The sequence below is a fragment of the Schistocerca americana genome, chromosome 9 (assembly GCF_021461395.2).
Source record: "Schistocerca americana isolate TAMUIC-IGC-003095 chromosome 9, iqSchAmer2.1, whole genome shotgun sequence".
NCBI lineage: Eukaryota > Metazoa > Arthropoda > Insecta > Orthoptera > Acrididae > Schistocerca > Schistocerca americana.
In genome coordinates, this window is record NC_060127.1 from 140,385,635 (window position 1) to 140,395,126 (window position 9,492).

At 48.5% G+C, this 9,492-nt stretch overlaps 1 non-coding gene across 1 annotated transcript; it reads left to right on the forward strand.

The window, feature by feature from the left end:
• The first annotated feature begins 8,858 nt into the window (after positions 1-8,858).
• Positions 8,859-8,933, forward strand: Trnac-gca. Its single transcript has one exon. It is a non-coding gene; the product is annotated as a tRNA-Cys (tRNA).
• The last annotated feature ends 559 nt before the right edge of the window (positions 8,934-9,492 follow it).

A 9,492-nucleotide genomic window follows, 5' to 3' on the forward strand; every position in this document is an offset into this window, starting at 1 on the left:
ACGATGCCAATTATATTCTCAAGCCATTTTTAATCCAGTCTTTTCCACCATTTCTTTTGACATGTCCGAAAGAGCAAATAATATTGGTTATCTTGCAGCTCTCAAAGAACGAAATTGCTCAAATTCTTACAGGAATCGGTAGATTGACTGCCGCGAGTAATGAATATTGTGGGCAGGGTCACATACTGCGTATGTGGGCAGTAAACTGAATTGTGGGTCTCACGGGGAGCGTGCCAGAGATCAATCAGTCCCTGCAGTCGCACTTTCCTCGGTGTCCTCGGTGGCTCAGATGGATAGATAGTTTGCCATGTAAGCAGGAGATCCTGGGTTCGAGACCCGATCGGAGTACACAACGTCAACTGTCCCCGTTGACTTATATCAACACCTGCATACAGCTAGGGGTATTCATTTCATTGTAATAATGATACCAGTTCTCTAGAAGTCACGGAACTTCCTACCCATAATAAATATACACTCCTGGAAATTGAAATAAGAACACCGTGAATTCATTGTCCCAGGAAGGGGAAACTTTATTGACACATTCCTGGGGTCAGATACATCACATGATCACACTGACAGAACCACAGGCACATAGACACAGGCAACAGAGCATGCACAATGTCGGCACTAGTACAGTGTATATCCACCTTTCGCACCAATGCAGGCTGCTATTCTCCCATGGAGACGATCGTAGAGATGCTGGATGTAGTCCTGTGGAATGGCTTGCCATGCCATTTCCACCTGGCGCCTCAGTTGGACCAGCGTTCGTGCTGGACGTGCAGACCGCGTGAGACGACGCTTCATCCAGTCCCAAACATGCTCAATGGGGGACAGATCCGGAGATCTTGCTGACCAGGGTAGTTGACTTACACCTTCTAGAGCACGTTGGGTGGCACGGGATACATGCGGACGTGCATTGTCCTGTTGGAACAGCAAGTTCCCTTGCCGGTCTAGGAATGGTAGAACGATGGGTTCCATGACGGTTTGGATGTACCGTGCACTATTCAGTGTCCCCTCGACGATCACCAGTGGTGTACGGCCAGTGTAGGAGATCGCTCCCCACACCATGATGCCGGGTGTTGGCCCTGTGTGCCTCGGTCGTATACAGTCCTGATTGTGGCGCTCACCTGCACGGCGCCAAACACGCATACGACCATCATTGGCACCAAGGCAGAAGCGACTCTCATCGCTGAAGACGACACGTCTCCATTCGTCTCTCCATTCACGCCTGTCGCGACACCACTGGAGGCGGGCTGCACGATGTTGGGGCGTGAGCGGAAGACGGCCTAACGGTGTGGGGGACCGTAGCCCAGCTTCATGGAGACGGTTGCGAATGGTCCTCGCCGATACCCCAGGAGCAACAGTGTCCCTAATTTGCTGGGAAGTGGCGGTGCGGTCCCCTACGGCACTGCGTAGGATCCTACGGTCTTGGAGTGCATCCGTGCGTCGCTGCGGTCCGGTCCCAGGTCGACGGGCACGTGCACCTTCCGCCGACCACTGGCGACAACATTGATGTACTGTGGAGACCTCACGCCCCACGTGTTGAGCAATTCGGCGGTACGTCCACCCGTCCTCCCGCATGCCCACTATCCGCCCTCGCTCAAAGTCCGTCAACTGCACATACGGTTCACGTCCACGCTGTCGCGGCATGCTACCAGCGTTAAAGACTGCGATGGAGCTCCGTATGCCACGGCAAACTGGCTGACACTGACGGCGGCGGTGCACAAATGCTGCGCAGCTAGCGCCATTCGACGGCCAACACCGCGGTTCCTGGTGTGTCCGCTGTGCCGTGCGTGTGATCATTGCTTGTACAGCCCTCTCGCAGTGTCCGGAGCAAGTATGGTGGGTCTGACACACCGGTGTCAATGTGTTCTTTTTTCCATTTAGGCTAAAAACGACAAGCCTGGCACACATCTTCCACTCTGCTCCCAAAAACCGAAAGTGTAGGAAAGGACACCAGGCACATTAGTATCTGTGTAATTCTATAGCAATTCTCACGCCATCTGTTTCTTCCTCGTTTCTGTCGCCGTTGTTATTAAAACAGCTGTAATCGCTTTTCACATTTTCTGTAATAACCCAAGAGTTCAAATCGTTTGTAGTTTTACAAATAAAGATTACTCTTTTTAAAGAAGTTTTCTTCGAAAACCAAAAATTTTAGCTCCTCCGCTATGACAGATTAATATATTGGGTTTTTAGCTTATTATTAGTAAGAAAACTGTTATAACCGAGACCAAATGTTTAGCGAAGAACAGCGATTATTCACAACTTAAATACTGGTATGAATTGTAACCGATCGGTTTGTCCTACCCCTACCCCGAACTGTTTGCACGTGCCTTCACTACACTCTGGAATCAGAAACGGCCTGTTTGTTCCACAGGCCTCTGCATCATTGTCAGTGTGAACCGTGCTCCACCTGCTCCAGGTACACTGGAAAAAGTTGGCTACCGATAAGGAGAGCTGTACACGGTACGCTAGCATGGGAGCCGCATCATATTAGTTTTTTGGACAGAAAAACCCAACAACAGCATATAACATATACAAGAGAAAGGCGAACACGACTCTTTTGAAACTTCTCGTTTCACTTCAGGAAGAAGATTAACTTTTCTTTGGAGTTTTACTGTCTACAGTACTAAAAGATACTCTTCCGTAGCTCGAGTATTAATGGACGAAACATATTCGTGCGAAGCAGGTGTCCCGAGATGCACAGACGTGTGGAAGTAGGTACGAAAGCCCCAAGCGAAAATAGCAGTGTCCACCTTACATGCCGCTACATAGCACCAACCAGCCTCGTCGAGTTTCGCTCGAAAATGAGCGATCAGGCAGGAGGTTCAAACGGGTAGATCCCGACCAGTGCTTTCTGTTTCCATCGGAAGTCTTTATACACTACTGGCCACTAAAATTGCTTCACCACGAAGATGACGTGCTACAGACGCGAAATTTAACCGACATGAAGAAGATGTTGTGATATGCAAATGATAAGCTTTTCAGAGCAATCACACAACGATGGCGCCGGTGGCGACACCTACGAGTACAACGCGCTGACAAGAGGAAAGTTTCCAACCGATTTCTCATACACAAACAGCAGTTGACCGGCGTTGCCTGGTGAAACGTTGTTGCCATGCCTCGTGTAGGCAGGAGAAATGCTTACCATCACGTTTCCGACTTTGATAAAGGTCGGATTGTAGCCTATCGCGATTGCAGTATATCGTATCGCGACATTGCTGCCCTCGTTGGTCGAGATCCAATGACTGTTGGCAGAATATGGAATCGGTGGGTTCTGGAGGGTAATACGGAACGCCGTGTTGGATCCCAACGGCCTCGTATCATTAGCAGTCGAGATGACAGGCATCTTATCCGCATTGCTATAACGGATCGTGCAGCCACGTCTCGATCCGTGAGTCAACAGATGTGGACGTTTGGAAAACAACAACCATCTGCACGAACAGTTCGACGACGTTCGCAGCAGCATGGACTGTCGGCTCGGAGGCCATGGCTGCGGCTACCCTTGACGCTGCATCACAGACAAGAGCGCCTGCGATGGTCCCCATGACGAACCTGGGTGCACGAATGGCAAAACGTCATTTTTCGGATGAATCCATGTTCTGTTTAAATCATCATGATGGTTGCATCCGTGTTTGGGGGCATCGCGGTGAACACATATTGGAAGTGTGTATTCGTTATCGCCACACTGGTGTATCACCCGCCGTGACGGTATGGGGTGCCATTGGTTACACGTCTCGGTCACCTCTTGTTCACATGGACGGCACTTTGAACAGTGGACGTTACATTTCAGATGTGTTACGACCCGTGGCTCTACCCTTCATTCGATTCCTGCGAAACCCTACATTTCAGCAGGATAATGACGACCGCATGTTGCAGTTCCTGTACGGGCCTTTCTGGATACAGAAAATGTTCAACTGCTGCCCTGGCCAGCACATTCTCCAGATCTCTCACCAATTGAAAACGTCTGGTCAATGGAGGCCGAGCAACTGGCTCGTCACAGTACGCCAGTCACTACTCTTGATGAACTGTGGTACCGTCTTGAAGCTGCATGGGCAGCTGTACGTGTATACGCCATCCAGGCTCTGTTTGACTCAATGCCCCGGCCTATCAAGGCCGTTATTACGGCCAGAGGTGGTTGTTCTGGGTACTGATTTCTCAGGATGCACCCAAATTGCGTGAAAATGTAATCACATGTCAGTTCTAGTATAATATATTTGTCCAATGAATACCCGTTTATCATCTTCGTTTCTTCTTGGTGTAGCAAATTTAATGGCCAGTAGTGTATGTGCAACAAGCCGCACTGCTGCCGACTATAAGTGCTGGACATTTTGTAACGAAATTATTGTCAGTCTCGCCTCTCTGCCAGGATGATTGGGCTGTGCCACATGAGTACGCTACTTGTTGGAGCTTCCATTAGAGGTCATGGCAGGGCAACAGGTATACAAGACTATGTCCACTCCCCCCACCTTCCCCCGAACAATAGCACGGGTCAGCTGGCTATTCCAGGTGAACTCCAGCAGGAAAGCTGACACCTGCCCTGGGGGCAAGGGATCGCTGCCCGTGCACACCAGGTGTCGGCCGCCTTCGCAGGAGGGCGTCACATCGTGGTGTGCCCTCCAGGCTTTGACACAGCCGACGCCGCCCAGTCCCGTGGCACATACTCCATTGTTGAGTACACGCTACCGTGGCAACCGCACTGCCCGTTCACGTTTAACGAGGCCTCCGGTTCTCCGTGGAGAATCCGTGTCAATACGACGGGGCGTGCGAGAAGCCAGCTCAGCAGAATTCAGTGGCCTGGAGTATCACTCACTCCAGTAGAATTGTCTTAAGTGATGAGTCCCGCTTTGAACTGAGCCTCGACGACCAGCGAAGACGTATCTGGAGATGCCCCAGACAGAAGTGGGATACCAATCTGACTGTCGCTGCCATACAGCCCAACTTCTTTTCATATCAAGACCCTCTGGGTTGTCATCCGCGGCACCCTCACACAACGACGGTACGTCGACGATATCCTACGTGACGGTTTGTTACTCTTCATGCCAAGCCATCCTGGGCTTACATTTGAGCAAGACAGTGCCCACCCGCACACACGGCGAGAGTTTCTACTGCTTGTCTTCGCGCTTGCCGAACCGTACCTCGTCCGGCAAGGTCGCCCGAACTCTCCACAACTGAGAAAGTTTGGAGCATTATGGGCAGGGCCCTCCAACTACCCTCGGATTTTGACCATCTAACGCTCCAATTGGACAAATTTTGGCAGGATATCCCTGTGGAGGACGTCTGGCAACTGTACGAATCAATGCCAAGCTGAATAACTGCTTGCATAAGGGTCAGAGGTGGGCCAACGCGTTATTGACTTGTTCAATTTGTGAAGTTCTTTCCCTTGACTCAATCATCCATCCATTCTAATAATTAGTTTGTCTCTACATGCACGTCACGTCTGCCGATTTCTGTCCCATTCGGATAATTCTATCGTGGTGAGCTGTTGTGATAGACTGTAGTTTATGCCACATATAAATTTAAGTGCTAGGTGGTGTATATTTAACTTGTAAAACAGAAAAAATGTTAAGATCGACGAAATACATGTTCATGTACGTAACAAAGAAATACGTATTATTCACCTTGGCCAAAAATACAGGGCGTTTAAAAAGGAGTGTCACCATTCCTCAGACTACGAAAGTGTGGGGAAATGCAAATCTTCAATCGTGGAGCTGAGGCATCATGATAATTGCAGTATCAATGTTTGCCCTGGAATTCTCCAGACACATAGGAACGCACATTCTACCAAACATATTAACAGCTGATGCGTACCGCCGTTTTCTGCACGATGCGTTCCTAGAGAATATTAACGTTGGAGAAGGTCAGCGACCGTTGTTTATTGATCACGTGACGTCAGCCTCTTTCCTACAGATGCTGCGACAGTAGCCCGTTGCAACGTTTAATGGCCGACGGTTTGGTTGCGGAGATCCGGCAGCACGTGCTCCCTGTCCACTGGAGCTCAATACGGTGGACTCCAGTTGTGGTGTATGCCCAACCCACCGACATGGAGCACTCTCAGTCTTTACTTCCACTAACAGATGTGAACGAGGGGACAGATGCTGGTTTCCGAACATATCATTACAGGAATTTTTTTCTACTTTTGACCGATACTGCCACATGCAGAATATTCCTTTCTTTAACATTCTGGCCGGCCGATGTGGCAGAGCGGTCCTAGGCGCTTCAGTCTGAAACCGTGCTACCGCTACGGCGCAGGTTCGAATCCTGCCTCGGTCATGGGTGTGTGTGATGTCCTTAGGTTAGTTAGGTTTAAGTAGTTCTAAGTTCTAGAGGACTGATGACCTTAGCTGTTAAGTCCCATAGAGCTCAGAGCCATATGAACCATTTTTTTTAACATTCTAAATTTAAAAAAAATTTAATATTAAATTTGCAGTGACTTGTAAATAATCATCGTTCCCTCTCTCAAAAAAATAAATATTTGGTTCTCCACTTCTTAAAATAACTGTTATGCATGAGAGCCTGAACATGGAAGTGCTTTACTAGATACGGTGCTATTGTCGCCGCTATGCCCTCGGATAACTACGTCATTTGAAAATACAGCTCAACATTTCTCCTTTTGCTTTCTTGTATCGTTTCTGAGTGTCTGGACACTAATCTCATGCGGAAATGCAATCAGTCAACTCACACAAATTGCTAAATATAGTAATTTGTGGATATTCGAAAGGTAATGATGACATTAGCTCATTCGTGTGTAAGACAAGTGGTATACTTGGATTACTACGATGACTATTCGAAAAACATGGTCAGTCTGTGCGCTCCAAACCAGATTATTGCTCAAGCGCGTTGGACTCACATAAAATAAGCTTAACAAGTGATAATGAATACACGAATGGCCACATTTTTGTTTAACTTTTTCGAGATCACCATGAAAGAAACTCGAAGAAAAAAGCTGTGAAACATATAACGCGGCGTGGAACGTATATCGCGAAGACAGTTTAGATATCAGCAAGGGGGGGGGCGGGGGGGGGGGGGGGGGGGGGAGAGCTTCACAATTGGCAGGTATACTATGTCTGTCGAAGTCGAAATTGAGTCTTACTACGAAGTTATGTTCTCGTCAGTAACCGCCTTACGTGAACTCAAGTTAATCATCGCGTGTTCTTACCGTCCACCCGATTCTGCTGTAACAGCTTCAGAATCAATCGAAGAAGGCCCGCGTTCAGTAAAGTAGAAAAACCACATTCATGCACTATTAAATGCGAACGACTTCATGCTGTCAAGTACAGACTGCAATGTATTTGGATTCGTTGCAGCTGGTTCGGACGGACAGTCGTGAAAAGTAGTTCTGAACGTTTCCTCCGAGAACTGTCGATAGTATGTAGTGCGACAATACCACAATGGTTAGCGGAGAATACTCAGTATTGTAGAACACTCAGTATAATATCGTTTATTTAAACTGAACTACACTTCTCGAACAATCTCTATATACACACAAAAACAAATAACTTGTAGACGACCATTCATCAAGAGCGTCGGTGAGGTCCGTCGGAGCTGGTCCTAGCTCGGCGAGGAACTGGCTATACTGCAGCTGCGCTGGCCTTATAAAGCCGGCGGAGACCGGCGAAGTACTCAAACTTTCCCTGTATTGAGAGGCAACCTCTGCAGAAAAAGGTTCCCATTAGTCTCTAGCAAGTTCTGTTTGTTTTGAAGAATTGTTTTCCTCTTGGTTGCGCCTACAAGTGCTTGTGTATGTTATATGGTACACAGAGGTGTCTTGAGTGTAGTCTGCCTGGCAGGGGCTGTCTGCGTAGCAGTAAAGTTAATAAATCCATCGATGAATCAGGATGTCATCTCAGTACAAAGCCATCAGGGACATTTCAGTCTGACTGAAGCTGCCTAAGTTGCCTGTTGGTGATGGCACTGTGAAGTGGAAACGTGAAGGAGTGACAAGAGCTACAAAAAAGCCCAGGCGTAACTCAAGCACTGACCTCCAGGAGAACAATGCAGAGGATGGTGGTAAGGAGTCGCACCAAACCAGCAGAATGAGTCACCCGTGATTTCCGAAACGCTATCAGTAGTCCAGCTAGCGTAAGGATTGTGCGAAGGGTTTAAAAAGAGCAGTATACAACGATCTAGCAGCTCTTCATAAGTCACGTATCTCTACAAGCAGTGCCCAAGGTGGCGTAAAGAGCGGAGCCACTGGCCAGCGGATCAGTGATGTGGAGTGATTAATCATGCTGCATACCCTGTGACCACTCGCTGAAACTCTGTGGGTTTGGCAGGCCTCTGGAGGACGTCTGCCGCCATCGCCAATAGCGCCAAAAGTGATGTACAGAATGGGCAGTGTCACGGTATGGTGATGTTTTTCGTGATTATGGTGTGGTCCCAGTACTGCACTTAAGAAACGCTACTTGCGGAAGAATATGTACACAGAATGAGATTTTCACTCTGCAGCCGAGTGTGCACTGATATGAAACTTCCTGGCAGATTAAAACTGTGTGCCGGACCGAGACTCGAACTCGGGACCTTTGCCTTTCGCGGGCAAGTGCTCTACCAACTGAGCTACCCAAACACGACTCACGCCCCGTCCTCACAGTTTTACTTCTGCCAGTACCTCGTTCGAGTCTAGGTCTGGCACACAGTTTTAACTTGCCAGGAAGTTTCATATCAGCGCACACTCCGCTGCAGAGTGAAAATCTCATTCTGGAAACATCCCCCAGGCTGTGGCTAAGCCAAGTCTCCGCAATACCCTTTCTTTCAGGAGAGCTAGTTCTGCAGGGTTCGCAGAAGAGCTTCTGTAAAGTTTGGAAGGTAGGAGACGAGGTACTGGCAGAAGTAAAGCTGTGAGGGCGGGGCGTGAGTCGTGCTTGGGTAGCTCAGTTGGTAGAGCACTTGCCCGGCAAAGGCAAAGGTCCCGAGTTCGAGTCTCGGTCCAGCACACAGTTTTAATCTGCCAGGAAGTTTTAATATGTACACAATTTACAGCATTGTGTATTATGTGCAGTAGACGAACAGTTCTGAGACAATGATTGTATCAGCATGACGATGTATTATGTCACAAAGCAGCAACTGTGAGCCAATGATTTGTGGAGAGTAATATTCCAGAAATTGTAATCACGTAGAATCTCAACTTTATCTTTGATGAGGCTAGACGTTGAGGTAAGGAATTAAAATTTGTGTCGAGGGGAAGACTTGAACCCGGGTCTGCCACTAACTAGGCAGATGTGCCATCCACTACACTGGCGTGACAATGTGGATGGCGCATCTCCCTAGTAAGTAGCAGACCCGGGTTCGAGTCCTTCCCTCGGCACAAATTTTAATTCGTTACCTCGGCGTCTATACTTAATCCAGAAATCGACTAGCCTACTCAGTGTGCCGACGTGAACCCACCACAGACATTCAGACTCGCCACTAAAAGCGCCCCAGTAGAGTTTGTGTCATATCATAAGACCGAAGGACGGACACACCCCACATTAACAACCGTGCGCGGTGGCGCAG